Source organism: Propithecus coquereli, unplaced genomic scaffold (genome assembly GCF_000956105.1).
Source record: "Propithecus coquereli isolate 6110/MARCELLA unplaced genomic scaffold, Pcoq_1.0 Scaffold12, whole genome shotgun sequence".
In the NCBI taxonomy this organism is placed as follows: domain Eukaryota; kingdom Metazoa; phylum Chordata; class Mammalia; order Primates; family Indriidae; genus Propithecus; species Propithecus coquereli.
The window spans coordinates 15,495,230-15,511,850 of NW_012136080.1; positions in this window are offsets into that span (position 1 = coordinate 15,495,230).

The window sequence follows — 16,621 nt, forward strand, 5'->3', positions numbered from 1 at the left end:
CAAAAAAAAAAAAAAAAAAAAAAATGGACAAAAAAAAAAAAAAAGGTTCCTCCTGCGTTAGCCTTCCGGTAGTCTCTCTGGCTGCTTTTTAAATCTTCTTTTTGTCGTCAACGCTCTTTATTCTTACTGTAATGTGAAGAGATCTTTTTTCTTATTTACATTGTTTCACTCTTCAAGTTGTTTCCATGTGAGGTTTTATCTCTAATTCTATGAAATTCTCAACCATTATTTTTTCAGGTATTTCTCCCTGTTTATTTTTGTCCCTGTTTCTGGGAGTTCACTTGTTCTGTGAGTTGGCATTTGCTCTTCTACTGTCTTTATCTCTGAACTTTTCTTTCATATTTGGCAGTCTTTTCATGATGCCATCTGGGACCGCTCCTCAGCCTGACCATGGAGTGTACACATTTTTTCTTCAGCTGTTCCAGCCACCCATGAGTTCTTTACTCCAATGAGTACGTTTCATACCCAGGATTTTCAGCTGATTCTTTGTGACTCCTGATTCCTGTGCTTAATTTTCAGTATCCTCAACATATCTTTGGGGAAATTTAATATGCTTATTTTAAGTTTGTTTTATTTTCCCAGTCATTCTGTTTCACCTGATAGAGACTGTTGGATCTGTCCTTTCCTTAGAGCAGTCACATTCCTAAGATGCCTCTGTATTTGTCCTTGTGGACCCTTGGGGATATTAGCTGGCTACACTGAGGAAGTGTCCCTCCTCCTAATGTGTTTCGGACCAGGGGGAGAGGGGCTGGCTCTGCCTCAGGGCGAGGCGCCTATGGAGTTACAATCTTTATCTCTACCCTGACACTGCTGGTTTTTCAAGACCTACCTTCCTGAACTGCAGCTAGCCGGCCACTGGGCTGCAGAGGGTAGTGAGGAGAGGAGAGAATTCAGGACTCAGGCGGTATTTCTTTATCTGCTATTAACTAGTCCACATCCTAGTGGGACTTGAGGGCCATCTTGATATCTGGCTGCTATCTTTCTGCCTGGCAGAAGTCAAGGGAGAGCCATGTTGTTTTAAGAGTAATAAGAAGGAGAGGAAGAGCAGGCCAGAACCTCCCTCCCCTGTCTCCCATCCATGGTGCTTGGTCTTCGTATGCTCTCAGTTGCCCTTTTTCATCCTCCTCTTCCCAACAACACGCACATCACAGAGAAACCACCTTGTGTTGCCTTGGGGTGATGGAGTCATCTCAGAATTTATTTATTGGTTTGCAGGCTTGCTGGCCTTTCTTTGACTTCTGGGATGTTGCCAGGGCTGGGTTCCAGAGAATGGACCTGCACCTCTGTTGGTCTGCCTTCTTAGAAGGATGCTGAGTCTTCTACTTTCTCTATAACTTTACCCTGTCTCTTATTTTTCTCTGTCTACTTCCTCTAAAACTACTATTAGGTACTATGATTTCTAAGTCCATATATCTCTTAATTATTCTTCTGTGCTTTCTGGTCATTGATACTTCTGCTCTGAATCTTGAAGAAGTTTATACAAACTTTTAGCACACTAATTTACTTCTCAGTTTTTCCCTTTCTGGAATTCAGTGCATTTAATTGCATTTTTAAAATTTGGCAACTGTATTTTTCATTTTCAAGACCTTTGATTGTCTTTTTTCTTTTTAATGTCAGCTTTTTCTTGTTACATAGATGTGGTATCCTTTATTATCCCCTTAATATGCTTTTAAAGTTGATTTCAGATTATCTCCTGTCTCCTCTCTTTTTTCTTTTCTTGTTTTTTTTTCCCCCCAGAGACAGAGTCTCTTTCTGTCACCTAGGCTGGAGTGCAGTGGTCCAATCATAGCTCACTTCAGCCTTGAACTCCTGGGTTGAAGCAATCCTTCTGAGGCCTCCTGGGTAGCTAGGACTATAGGCACATGCCAACTCACCTGGCTAATTTTTTTTTTTTTTTTTTTTTGAGACATAGTCTCACTCTGTTGCCCGGGCTAGAGTGCCTTGGTGTCAGCCTAGCTCACAGGAACCTCAAACTCTTGGGCTCAAGCAATCCTTCTGCCCCAGCCTCCCGAGTAGCTGGGACTACAGGCATGCGCCACCATGCCCGGCTAATTTTTTCTATATACATTTTTAGTTGTCCGATTAATTTCTTTCTATTTTTAATAGAGACGGGGTCTCGCTCTTGCTCAGGCTGGTCTCGAACTCCTGAGCTCAAACAATCCTCCCGCTTTGGACTCCCAGAGTGCTAGGATTACAGGTGTGAGCCACCGCGCCTGGCCTCACGTGGCTAATTTTCAAAATATTTTGTAGAGACAGGGGTCCTACTATGTTGTCCAGGCTGGTCTCCAATACCTGGCCTTGAGCAATCCTTTCACCTTGGTCTTCCAAAGTGCTGGGATTACAGGTGTGAACCACTGCGCCCAGCCTCCTGACTCTCTGCTTTAGACGCTGCTGCAATTTTTTCAATTTGGTTTTCTTCCTTCATATATTGGTGATTCTTTGGTGTGTACTGATTTTGTGCTCCTGATTTTCTCTCCCAACCCCCGCACCCCATGCTACTGCTGCAGTTGCCTTGGGGATGCACTTCAGGCCTCCCAATCCTCCCTCCCCATTGGCACGAGGTGTTCCCAGTCATGCCCAGGCCTGCCCCTTGGTCTGTTATCATCTTTACCACTGTCCAGTCACTCAAAATAATGGCCCCTTCTAATGAGGTCTGAGTCTGGACTGAGTCTACCCCTCCATCGCTCTCCTGGGGCTCTGATGGTCTGTCCTGGCTCCAGTGAATAAGCAGGGAGCTCTAGTAAGGGGGAAAGGGAGGGAGAACAGAAAAGACGGACCAGCTAGAGGGAAAGGGGCCAGCTTTGGACACCCCTGGGCCTTGGGGCCTTCCGGCCTTTCCTTCCAAGACAGACAGCCTTGATAGCACTTAGGACTCTTGAGGAAGATGGCTGGTGTGGGCAGAGGAGGCATGCTCTCCTTGGTGACATTTGGGACCTGAGGCTGTCTACCTACCTGAGGCCTGAAAATCTAACCCGAGAACCTCATACCTTTGGAGTAGGGCTGCGCTCCTCTCAGATACAACCATCCTGAGAGGGAGCTGAGGAAGCCTCTAACCCTCTTGGGGTAGGGGGAAGGACTGTGACAGTTCTGGGATTTCCACCGAGCCTGGGCACTGCTGGGGTTGGCAGAGGTGAGAGGAGGCAGGGCTAAGCCTCCACGCTCCAGGCCGAGTCTTCAGAGGCCAGAGGGGGCCGGCCCTCTGGGTCAGCAGTGGAGCCCTGACTTCCATCTCCACGGATAACTGATGAGCTGGGGTCTAGGGCTCTGTGCTGTGGCCGCCCTGCTGGGGAGCAAGTCTCAGGGCTCCTTCTGACCTGGGTCCTTGAACCCATCTCAGCACAGGCCACACTGCTGGTCCCTCCAGCCCACTACACGGGGCACACAGGGACTCCCCAGGCACTTCAGGGTGCTGGCTTTGTTTACCGTTTTTGTGTCTCCTAAGCCCGATGCGGGCTCTGGTCCTTGGTAGGCCTGGGCAGGTGTGTGGTGGCTGGAGGAGCTCAGCGATCAGCGAGTGTTGGCCAAGCCCAGCTGTGCATGGAGCCCTGGGCCGTGGGAAACACAGAGCAGAGGCCCGAAGTGTGGCCCCTGGAGCCAGGACCAGTGCCAGAGGATGCCTTTCCACAGGTGTGGCCTCTTCAGAACCCCTGGTCCCCTTCTATCGGCTGCTGCCCCAGCCCCTCTCCTGGGGACAGCCAGGAGTGGTCCATGGGAACGTGAGGCTGCCGGCTCTTGTTTGCCTCTGCTAATCTCAAGAATGCACTTGTTTTCCCTTCTCGTTTGGGAAGTCCTCAGCAGCTCCCCATCATGTCGATAGAGCCAGGGGCAGAGGCCGTGGGAGCCAGAGGGCAACGATCCTGGCCTGTTCTCTTGCCGGCTTGCTTTCTTCCCACTTGTTTCTGTTGCCTCCGGCCTCCATTTCGGCTTCTTCTTGAAGTTACCAGCAACCATGGAAATATTATAAACGTTCTGAATTTAGACACTTTAGCCAGCTCTCCTTCCTGTGAATCTCTTCACAGTAGGGAGTAACTGGGCAAGTGCGATTATACACTCCTTTTTACAGATGGAGAGATCAGAGAGGCTAAGTTAGTGCTCATGGTCACACAGCAAGCGAGAACAGAGCTGGAGAGCCCCGCTCCTCCTGCACCACTCCATGCTCCAGCTCCGTGGTGATGACCGCACTGGACAGCCACTATCTGTTACTTGTTGTCTCCTTCCCTAGGCTGTCAGTTCCTTGAGAGAAGGGATCCTGCAATATTCATCTTTGTACTCCCAGGACTGGCCCAATGTCCAGAATAAAAACTGGATATGAAGCCCCTATTATGTGCCAGGAGCTCTACTGGGTGCTTTTTATACATGTAATCCTTGATCTTCACAACCACTTGGAGAGGTAGCTGTTGTCCCCATTTCACAGATGGGACCTCTAGGGTTTAGAGAACATAAGTAAGATGCCAAAGATCATGGGGCTTGTCAGTGGTTAAGATGAGATTCAGACTCATGTGGTCTGACTCCAGGACCCACACTGACTCTCAGCACAAATGGGACAAATGGTCTGAAAAGGAAGCCCAGTGGGCAAGATTGCAGGGCCTCCCCTCTTGCTGGGTTTGCAGTGATTTCTGAGTAAGGGAGGCTGCAGAGGTGACTTGAGCTCCCTAAGCAGGGAAACAATTCTCAGCCTTTCTCTGCACTCCTTCCAATCACAGGCTCACAAATGCACGTTTGTCGAATGACTGAATGATCACCCCTGAAGATGGCCGTCCAGCCTCCTCACTCTCAGGCCTAGTCTTTTTGGCTGCTCTTTCTTCATCAACTTTGGGGCCTGTCCTTCTCTGTTCAACCTTGAATGCTAGGATTTCTTGGTGGTGTTTCCTAAACCCTCTTCTCCTTACTGTACCTTCTCTGAGTGATCTCATTTCTGATGGTGGTTTCTGTGACCCTCTATGTGTAGGTGGCTCCCGAATCCATATTTCCAGCTCAGACCTTGCCTGTGAGCTGCAGAACTTCACAGGTCTCCACCTGGATGTCCAATAGACATCTCACCTCAACACTCTGGAAAGTGCTTGCACCATTTTCCCCAACCCAGACGTGGACTAGGACGTCATTTACTCAGCTGTCCAAGCCCCACGCTCAGGCTCACCCTTGACAATCCCTCACCCTCATTTTCCCACATCTGATTTCCCCTTTGCTAATGACCAAGTTCTGCTGCCACAGAAATCTGGGCCACCCTGGTTCATCCTTTGGATTATAGTAACTTCCCAGCAGATTCCACACTCTCCAGTCTCTTCCTCCCGTTCCACCCCACCCTGCTTCTTTATACCCCACCACTGCTTTTTTACACAAAGCAGTCAGGAAACCTTTGAAATCACATATCTGACCCCATCACACCCTTGCTTAAAAATCTATACTCAAGGAGAATGCCCAAATGCCCACTGTGACACCCCAGTCCTACCGTGTCTGGCCCAGCCAACCTCTTCAATCTCAACATCCTCTCTACCCACAATGTGATGAATTCCCTTCCACTGAGCATTTATTATTCCTGAAGGGTCACAGGGCCTCTGGACACGCATTCACTAGATTGGAATTCTCTTCCTTCATCTGCACCTGCCTGATTGTCATTAAACCATCAGGCCCCAGCCTGGATATTGTCCCTCCTAGAAGTGATCTCTGATCCTGTAGGCTGAGCAAGGGTTCCATTCTTTGGGCTCCCTTATCCCCCTTGAGCCCCTTTTTTGGAATGGCCTCCAGGTGAGTTCTGTGGGAGTGGGGACGACATCTGATGCATCTATGCCCCAGTGCTTAGCCCAGGGCCTGTCACCGGGTGGCTGCATGAATGTTCATCAGTGAATCCTGAGTCACTGGAGGAAAACATGGCCTCTCCCCTTTCTATCTTGGCTTTAGTCAGCTGGGTCCGTGGTCCCCCTAGCCCAAGTTCTCTGTCTCTCCCAGCATGTCTGGGATAGGACCCCCAACCCTCACTCTCAGCAGCATCTCCCCCAGCCCACTGTGACCACCTGTGAAGGCCCCCCAGCACTACATCAGCACACAGAGGGAGCCAGGAACCACATGTCTCCTGGGATCCCATTTCAAGGCCTTGGGAGAACTTTCCCATCTTCCCCAACCACACCTGAACCCTCAAATTCATTTCTTAGGACATAAGAAATTTCACTGAAAAATCAAAGATGATTATTAGGTATCAATTCCTTTGAAGAGAAAGAACATTTAGGTTCACGTTACACTAAGGTATAAATGACCAGCGTAGTATAATACTTACCTGGCAGCAGGTGTGGACAGGTGAGACAGGGTCAGGAGCAGGAGTTCTCTGGTTGTATACAAGGAAGTAAGAACCCACGAAAAGGGGAAGGGACAATGTCATGCTGTCTAGCTTATACCACACAACGGAGCACTCAGTTCTCACTTGTGTCACCCACTGGGCTGTGTATGTGTGTGTGTGTTTCCTCTAGCACAACTTCTAGCAAACATTTTCTTGTTTGTCCCATAACCTCAGCAAAGAGCTGGACATGGTGGGTGCCCAATAAGTGCTTGCAGCTCCTTGGCCTATCAGCTGCTCCTGCTGGGTGCACCCATCAGCCAGCTTGCCCAGGGGACAAGGAAGTGTTTGCAGCAGGAGGAGGGATCTTACTGGTTTCCCTTTGGACTCTGATGAGCTCCTTTCCCATGAACTCCCTGCCCTTCCGGCCACTGAACTAATATAATCTAGTAGAGCAGCTCCCCAGGCGGCAGGGAGTAGCTGAGGGGTGGGAAAGCCTGGACGTGCCCCCAGGGTCCCAGCCTCTTTCTAGGGTCAAAGCCCCTCTTGGGAACTGTGAATTTTCTAGAGATGGCCTGAAACATCTTCTCAGTCCCACCAACCCCTTGGTAGTATCTTACATTCATTCAACAGTTTTTTTTTTGAGAGAATCTTACTCTGTCCCCAGGCTAGAGTGCAGTGGCCTTAGCTCACTGTAATCTCAAACTCCTGGGCTCAAGTGATCCTCCTGCCTCAGTCTCCCTAGTAGCTGGGACTACAGGCATGCACTACTTTTAGTATAGATGGAGTCTCGCTATGTTGCCCAGGCTGGTCTTGAACTCCTGACCTCAAGCAATCCTTCCTCCTTAGCTTCCCAAAACACCGGGATTACAGGCATGAGCCACCGTGCCCAGCCTCATTCTACAAATATTTACAGGTATATCTGCCAAGCGCTGGTCTAGGTGCTGGTGATGCAGCGGTAAATAGAAAAAAAATCTCCACCCTTACTGAGCATATATTCTAATATCCTTTTTGGTTGGGAGGAGAAGCAGCAATGAACAAAAAAAACCAAAATAAAATATAATAATGTATGAGATAGTGATAAGAAAGCATTAATTAAAAATAAAGCAAGAAAAGGAGATGTGAAATATTTAGTGGGGGGAAGAGTTGAAATTTTAGAGTGTCCAGGGAAGGCCTCATTAAGAAGATAATTTTATAATTGTATTTATTTTTATTGTGGTAAAATATAACACAAAACTTACATTTTAACCATTTTTAAGTGTATAGTTTAGTGGCGTTAAGTACAGTACGTTAACATTGTTGTACAGCCATCACCACTGTCCATCTCCAGAGCTTTTTTTTTTCATCATCCTACCTGAAATTCTGTATGCATTACACAAGAACTCTCTATTTTCCCTTCACCCCAGCCCCTGGGAACCAGTGTTCTGCTTTCTGTCTCTATGAATTTGACTACTCTAGACCTCTTATAAATGTAATAATATACAACAGATAAAGCTCATATAAGACTAATCCAGGTACCTCATATAAGTGCAATCGTATAATATTTGTCCTTTTGTGTCTGGCTTATTTCACATAACATAATGTTTCCCAGGTTTATCCATATTGTAGTATGTGTCAGAATTTCATTCCATTTGAAGGCTGAATAATATTTCATTATTATATGTATATACCACATTTTGTTTATCCATTCATCTGACAATGGATATTTGAGTTGTTTCTACCTTTTGGCTATTGTGAATAATGCTACTATGAACATCTCTATATCATAATTGTTTTGAGTCTCTGCTTTCAATTCTTTTGTGTATACACCCAGAGTGGAATTGCCAGATCATATGGTAATTCAATTTTTAATTATTTGCAGAAATGCCACACTGTTTTCCACAGTAGCTGTATCATTTTATATTCCCAACAGAAATGCACAGTGATTCCAACTTCTCCACGTCCTTGCCAACACTTGTTGTTTTCTGCTTTTTTTTTTTATAATAATCATCCTAAAGGTTGTGAAGTGGTATCTTAACCGTGGTTTCGATTTGCATTTCCCTAATGACGTTGTTTTTTCATATGCTTATTTCATGTGCATATAACGTTTTTTGGGAGAAATGGCTATTTAAGTCCTTTACTCATTTTTTAATGGGGTGTTTGCTTTTTGTTGTTGAGTTTTAGTAGTTCTTTATATATTCAGAATATTAATTCCTTATCAGATATGATTTGCAAATATTTTTTCGCATTCCATAGGTTGCCTTTTTACTCTGTTGATAGTATCCTTTGATGCACGAAAGTTTTTAATTTTGACCAAGCCCCATTTGTCTGTTTTTTCTTTTGTTGTCTGTGCTTTTGGTATTGCATCCAAGAAATCATTGCCAAATGCAATGTCATGAAGCTTTCCCCTATGTTTCTTTTAAAGAGTTTTATAGGTTTTGGTCTTACATTTAGGTCTTTGATCCACTTTGAGTTAATTTTTGTATATGGTGTTAGGTAAGACTCCAATTTCATTCTTTTGCATGTGGATATTTCCTTTCCCCAGTGAATGGTCTTGGCACCCTTGTGAAAATCATATGACCACATATATGGAGGAGAAGGTAAGTTTTGAGTACAGTTCTGGAGGAAGTGAACAAACTAGCCATGTGGATGTTTAGGGGTAGTGCCCAGCAGGGGTGACAGCCAGTGCAAAGGCCCTGGGGGGCAGACATCAAGAAGGCCAGGTTTAGCTGGAGTGGAGTGAAGGAGAGAGGGGTAGGAATGAGCTAAGAGAAGTGGGGGACATCGAGATCATGGAGGATCTGGGGTCACAGAGGGGACATTATTTTTACCCTGAGCGAAATTGGAAGCCATCATGGGGGGCGGGGGGTTGTGGGCAAAGTAATAACATGATACTATTTATGTTTCCACCTTGGCTTCTTAGGGGCTTAGGACAAAGGCAGGAGACCAGTGAGGAGGACACAAACCAGGTGGGAGAAGATGGGGACCTGGGCCAGGGAGTGACAAGTAGTAAAAATCTAGATGATAGGATTTGATGACAGACCAAATGGAGGGGGCAGGGGTAAGAGAGAGAGAAAGAGAAAGAGAGAGAGAGATATCGAGAAGACTATGGCAGGTATAGGTTTTGGGGAAAGATTAATAAAGATTTGAAGATTTCCATGTTGGAAAGTTTACTAAGTTTGAGGCATCCAACAGCCATCAAACTAAAGGGATCAAGTGGGAAATAGGATATGGGTCAGAAGTTTAAGAGAGGGGTCTGGGCTGGAGTTGTGGAGCAGGCAAGGAGATTCTTACATTGCTGTGTGACCTTAAGTCAATCCCTTTCCCTCTCTGGGCCTCAGTTGTCTCACAGGCAAAATAAGGCAGCTGTATGAGACACTCTATAAACAATGCCTTCTGGCTTTGCTGTTTTCTGTTCTAACTGGAGAGGAATGGAGGTAGGAGCTCACCCACACCCTCTCCCTTGTCTAGGTGATCTTCTCTTGAGATCACTTCCTCTAGCAGATTGTCCAGCAACCAAGACCCAGGGTTCAGATCTTGGAGAATATCTTAGGGAAGGAGCACAGCCAGCCCCAACACCAGCCAGCCTTTCTGGGCACGCTGAGTTCCTTCAGAAACACAATACAGGAGTCATACAATGAAGGCCTCTGGGTGCAGAGAGGCTACCTGTGCAGTGGAGTGATCTGGAGTGTGAGCTAAATCCCACCTTACATTCCAACCACTTAGTTTCTGATCTTTGCTTGTGACCAAAGAGAATATAAAAGGAGATTCTTCCCAAACCAGTATCTCCAAGTTTATTTAATTTTGTTTATTCATCTCCATAATAAAAGTAATAATAGCTAATGATTGTGAGTGGTAACTGTGTTCTAGTGCCAAGTGTTTGGCCCACATTATCTTAATTTACCCTTATGATAGTGTTGTGAAAGATTGTGAGGTATGTGTCCCTTCTCTCACTTTAGCATGCAGGAAGCTGAGGCTCAGAGAAGTTACTTAACTTTCCTTAGGTCACATGGCAGGGAAATGTTATATTTGAGGTTTGTCCCAGAAATATATTCAATCCAAAAGAATTTAATAAAAACATATGAGGAAATTGGGGCTAAGGTGAAAATCAAAAGAGGAACAGAAAATAAGGCCCGATATATAAGGTCCTATACAATTGCTGAGAGTAAGATGAATATTGATTCTGAGGTTCCTAGCAACCAAGGCAAAGAGGGACATATGATCAGATATAGGAGTCCTAATATTCACAATATTAAAAACTTACCAGTTTAGAAGAAACTCAAGTATTCCTGGTGTTGGGACTGAGATGACTGTTGGAAGAGATCAGTGTCATGAGGATGATATGTGACATGATGTGATGGATGAAATAGCATATGTAGCCTCTACCATAGTGTCTGGCACATAATAGGTGCTCAGCAAAAGTGGTTATCATTATTATTGTTATTATCAGGACTAAAAGTTTCTGGTGGGGTGGACATCCAGAGAAGAGACAGGTAACTGAGGGCCAAGGCAGTCACGAAATACTTCCTGGAGGAGGTGGCCCTGGTGCTCAGACACATCAGGTTGGGGTTATGTGGATCTCAAGGAGAGAGTTATCACTCCAGGGAAGGCCCTAGGTGAATCAGGACAGGGAGGCAGAAGTATGTGGGGAGCAAGGGGCTGACCTGAAAGGGAGAGGAGCATTTTGGGGGAGCAGCAAGAATGCAAGTCTTTCTGGCAGCTGTGGAAGATCACAGAGGGCCCAGAAAGGCCCACAGAGAAGAACAGGGGGCCATTTGGATGAGGCAAGAATTAACCCCTTTTTACAGATGTCAAAGCCCAGGCCCCAGGGGGGTAGATGGAATAACTTGCCCCAAATGAGTAACATCTTGGCACTGGAATGCAGGTCTCCTGAGGGCTGGTGCTCAGGGTGTACACTTTCCTGGGTCTTTAATTAGCACAAAGAGGCAGGGAGGCTGTCTAGCTGAAGACCCTCAGAACAACAGGGAGAAATATAGGAGCGAGTGCAGAGCTCAGCCTGGGCCATTTGGAAAAGAACACAGACGAGGCTGAGTCTCTCTTGGGCTGTTATGGAGATTAATGGTCATAGACAAGGGCCCTCACGCATCACGAGGGAGAAGATTTCAAAGACCCTTAAAAATCATTGGGAAACATTTTAAAAGGAAACCGCTCGCAAAGCAGCCAGAGACCAGCCAAATGTGCTGGCGTATAGCTCACCAGGCGATGCTTGTAATCTAATTGCCCATGAGCAAGAGTTTAAAACAATATTTACGATGTGGAAAAATAGCCCATGATTTGATTTGTACAAAAGAAACACGCCTAATGAGTAAATTAGATTTTGATCTTGCTGGCTCGGGTCCTGTGGGTGGAGCCTGGCTCTTTGGAGGGGCGAGGCTCTCCCGCCCCCTCCCTTCATGCTAAACATCCCTCCTGCCCCTCCTTCCCCCCCTCCATGTGATCCTGGTGACAGCTCTGTGCCAGGGTATGACGTCCAAAGGCCAGCATTCTCCTCATGTCTGTGCATAGCAGCCTGGAAACCCGTCTGCCCTTTTTCTTGTGTCTACTAGTTCTTTAAGCCCCACCTCCCCTTCCAGGAAGCCTTCCCAACTGCTCCAACCAGCTCTCCTTACATCTCCAACAACCCTGAGAATCTGTGACACACAGTTCCGCTTCGATGACATAGAGCTGGCTCTTAATTAGACAATCACTGGCTTGGACTGCTTTTGCTTGGTGTGCTATCTCCTAAAGGCTGCTGTTGGATGTTCTCTTGCAGTCTGGACTTGCTGTTACTTTTCTTGCCTTACTTAATGGAGGAGCTCTGGTGCTTATTCACTGCTTTGCCTACCCAGTGTCCATGCCCCCTCTTCTGGAAGAAGTGCCCTGATTTCCTTTCGGGAAACTACCCCTTCTCCCACCCAGTCCACGAGGTTAGGCCAGGGCTTACCATACTCCTAACCAGCCCTCTGCTCCCGTGGGCACGTGACCCAGACTCAGCCAATCAGAGCATCACTCCCCTCGGCCACAGTGATTGGTTCAGGGATCGGCACGTGCCCCACTCCAGGCCAATGAGAGAGCTCCTTGCTGTGGTGGCAGAGAGGCGTGTTTTTTTCCCCTCCGGAATTGCTGAACTGGGAGTGAAAACTTGGTGCTTCTGGTGGCCATCTGGTCACTTCGTGGGGGCAGCTAGCCTGAAAGTGAAGCCAGTAGCTGCGAAATGGATCTGAGAAACACAGAGAGAGTCGTGGGGCCGGGGTCAAGCCCCTCAGGCCAGCCGCGGGTGATCCGTGCACACTTCAGTACCTTCCCCGTCGTTGGTTGCAGCCAGTGTGGGTTGGGTCTTTTACGCTGGGACCAGTAGTCCCGACTGACACAGGCAGGACCCGTGCCCAGGGCTGAGGCGCAGACGCTTCTAGAATGGAATGAAATTTAGAGGCTATCAACAAAGAAAAAATAAAATCCCTGGACATAATTTGGGCGTCTGTGACGGAAGCCAGTTGGCCAGGCTTTTCCTGAATGCCTGCTCTGGGTTTTGCTCTTCCTCTGAGTGCTGGGGACATGGAGAAGAATCCGGGCAGACCCAGCCCGAGGCACCCACGGTCGGGTAGGGGAGACAAGAAAAGCAGCCAGGGGCTGAGAGGAAGTAGTGCCGTGTGCTGTGGAGCACGGGGCTCTCGGAGCCCGTGATGGGGGCACGAGGTCAGGAGGGTGGGCCGGGCTTCCCTGGGGGAGATGAAAAAGGCTCTCAGGGAAGGCAGCGGGGTGAATGGTGGAGTCTGTGGCAGCGCTGGGATTGTGGGGGTAGTAGCATTGAGGCCCCTCACTCCTTTGTCTTCCTGCCGTCCCCACAGCTGGGAGACAAGCCTAAATAGCACAATGATTGGGGGCCTGTGCGGGCACTGGGGCCAGCTGGAAGGTGAGGGGGCTTTCCAACCACACAGTGAGGCAGGGGTGCGGGTTCGGATACCTGTCTGCATGAGCCAGTCACCATGGTGTTTGTCATCCAAGACCCCCTTGGCATCAAAAATTTTATGACATTTGCCAGGTATTTCTGTGTGGCAGGCACTATATTGGGGCTTTACATTCACTCTTTTGTGTTCTCACTTCTTAACAGTGAATAGCCTGCCTTGGCTCTCACTTTTCTGATGATGCTTAGGAAGACTTAAAGCCCCGAACCAAGTGGAGGTTTATGTCACCCTGGTAAGACTCTGCTTGGTAACTGTCATGATGACTTACTATAAAGTAAATTGAGCTGAACGCAACAGGTTCAGTCATGAAGTACCTACTGTTTACTGATCCTGTGCCTGTTCCACTCATCTGGCCGAGAGAATAAATAGCAGGCCCTAGGTGGAAATACAGACATGTCCACTATCATTTCAATAGCATAGGATGCATACAGTGATGTATGTGTAGATATATCTGTGACAAAGTACAGAAATACACACAGAAGAGATTAATTCTGTCTCTGATTGGGAGAAGCATACAGAGGTGCTGACAGCCAAGCAGGGGTTGGAGGCTGGGAGTAAGAATAAAACAGGAAGCTTGTTACACAGTAAGATCCTAACAGTATGGGGGCCGACATTGAAGATGACTCCCATATACCATCTCCTAAGAGGTAGATACCATCACCCCATTTTATAGAGGAGGCAGGTGAGGCTCAATATGTTTGTAAATTGCCAAGGCACGTACAGCAGGGTCAGGATTCCAACTCCGGCTGAATATTGTCAAAGTTTGGGCTGTTTTCTCTGTGCCTCGCTGCCTCTTGGCTATCTATGGCTTCTGAGTCTGCAGAATGGAGATTCTGCATGCTCTGCTGGGGCTGACCTTCCAATCCTCAATAGATGCTGAGTGTCACAGTGCAGGGAGGGATGGCAGAGACATTTTCATGCACCTCATCTACACTTTACAGGTAAGGAGGCTGACTGGGGATGGAGCCGAGCTCCTGCCTCTCTGGCCTGGATCTCCACACCGTCCCACTCCTCTGATTGTGGGGATGGATGTCAGACTTCAAAGGCAGCAGTGAGCTGTCTCTCCAATCCCCAGCCCATGAGAAAGTGCCTAAGCCTCAGAACAAAGGCCATTCCAGACCCACATCACCTGCTCAGCACTTAGCTCTGGGCTTAATTAAAGGAAACAGAGTTTGGAGTGAGAGCGAGGAGTGAGTAAGAAAGTCGATAACACTAAAGACACCGCCATTAATAAAGCCAGACTTGCTGCTAATATCCCACTTGAATTCAAAACAGGATAAATAATTGGAAATCTGAGCAGGGTGAGTGGTAGGGCCAGTGGGATGGATGACAGAGGTCTGGCAGCTGTGGGAGACCTTCTGTATGGGGCGATGTGGCCGGCACAAATGCTCCTGGAGTGAGTAACTCAGTCCTGGGGGCCAGTGTCCTTCTCCAGGCTGAGAGCCACAGGCTGAGGCCTGGGTGTGGCAATAACTGACAGTGAATAGCACTTGAAGTGTGTCAGGCGCTGTTCTTGGTTCTTCGCAAATATTATTTCACTTAATCCTTAAAAAATATACATATCTATATATCAATATCTATTTCTCTCATTAGGTAATATTACTGTCTCAATTTTACAGATGGGGAAACTGAAGCACAGGGGAGTAATTTGCCCAGGATCCCTCCCTAATTTGAGCTGGGATTATGAACCTATGTGCTGTGACCACAAAGTATATGTGCCTAACCCCTAGCCCACACTAGTTTCTTTGAGTGAGTTGGCCTCTCACTTCCATTTTACATGGATGAGAACTGAGCCTCTAAGAGAGTAGGTGACTTCCCTTTGGTGCTATGGATGGTGAATAGTAGAGCCAAGATTTGAACGTACGTCTTTTGGCTCAAAGTGCAATCCCTAAACCGTGGTTGGTATCCAGTGCTTATTCTCAAAGGGGCCTCCTGCAGAGCCTGGGCAGGTGTGCTCACAGGCAGTTGAGTGCTGGCTGCTGAATGCTGCACACACCTAAACATGAGCATCCCCAGACGTGGGTGGGAGCTAAGTATGGACCACTAACTACCATTCAGTTATGTCCTCATGGCCATAACCCTGGTACACTGCCCTATTCTTGTCCAACCCCCTCTCTTCCCTACCTTTATCCTACCTGGTTTCCCGCCTCTTTGCCCCGAAAGCTCTAAGGCTTGGGTGATTACCCTGGGAACTCTGTGCCATTCTGGACCCTGTGGGGTGGGGATGCATTCTCCACTGAGACCTGGCTCCATGCAGGCAGGAGACAGAATCCACACCTGTTCAAGAGGCAACATAGCAGAATGAAAGGGCACAGATATTGTAGTCAGACAGGCTGGAAATGTCCTGATTTCTGAGCCTCAATATTCCTGTCTGTGAAATGGGCCTATAGGTACAGAGAAAGGGTAGAAAATGAAGGCTCTAGGGGGCTTACTAAAACCTGAGGCAGCCTCTGGAGAGGGAAAGAAGAGCAGAGGGAAGGCCTGAAGAGCACAGGGAAAGAGACACCAATTTCTTCCCCCAAGTCCACCATAGTAGAATGAACTGGAGATGAGCATATTTAGGGCAAATGAGAGGTGGCATGAGCACTGGGGAGAAGGTGTAGGGCCTCACTGCTCTGAGAGTGCTGAAGGCTGGAAATGTCAACTAATCCAGGAGACACGGGTCACCTCAGACATGGGACCAACGGGTTGTGAGATGGGTTAGGGCAGAGCTTCATCCTTAGGGTCATTAAACTGGAGGGCTCCAAAGCCAACCATCCCCATAGAAGTAGCTTAGAGGGTCGCCCTCCCCTGTGATCCTGTGTCCTGGCTCCTACTTGGCCTAGGAAAAGGCCCTGTGCTCACATCCAGTCCGGGTCTGAAATGTTCTCATCTCACCTGCTCAGAGGTGCTGGCAGGGGCGCTTTGGCTTCTTTTGGTGGGTGAGGCACAGAGAAGGTGGGAGAGTGAACAACACACAGGTAGAAGGCTCTGAGATCACTGCCCTAGTGAGATTTCTCTTGGTTTGGTATTGAGTCTAAATGACTTTGACCTCTGAAGAGTCTAGCTGTGATGGCCAATGACAGGGACTTTGGCCACGGACCAAAACTTTAGCCATAAATAGAAGTGGATTCAGTGGTGTGCTGGCAAATGTTTACCAGCCAGCTTCTGAGGATGGGGGATGCCTGAATATGTAGCATTTGCCAAATACTCTCGCCATGGCTGATCTCAAGCCACCAACACTATGTCACTGAATGTGCGGTTGTGAAGAGGTGCTAGCAGTTGGTTCTCATGAACCTGTACACTCTGGCTGCCGCACACCACAGGGCAGATTCGCCACAAAGCTGAGAAAACTGCAGCTTCATGGCCCCTCCTGTGCGGGGATCCTTCCAGGGCCCATGCACTCTGCTCACATGGTCGTATGTTTTTG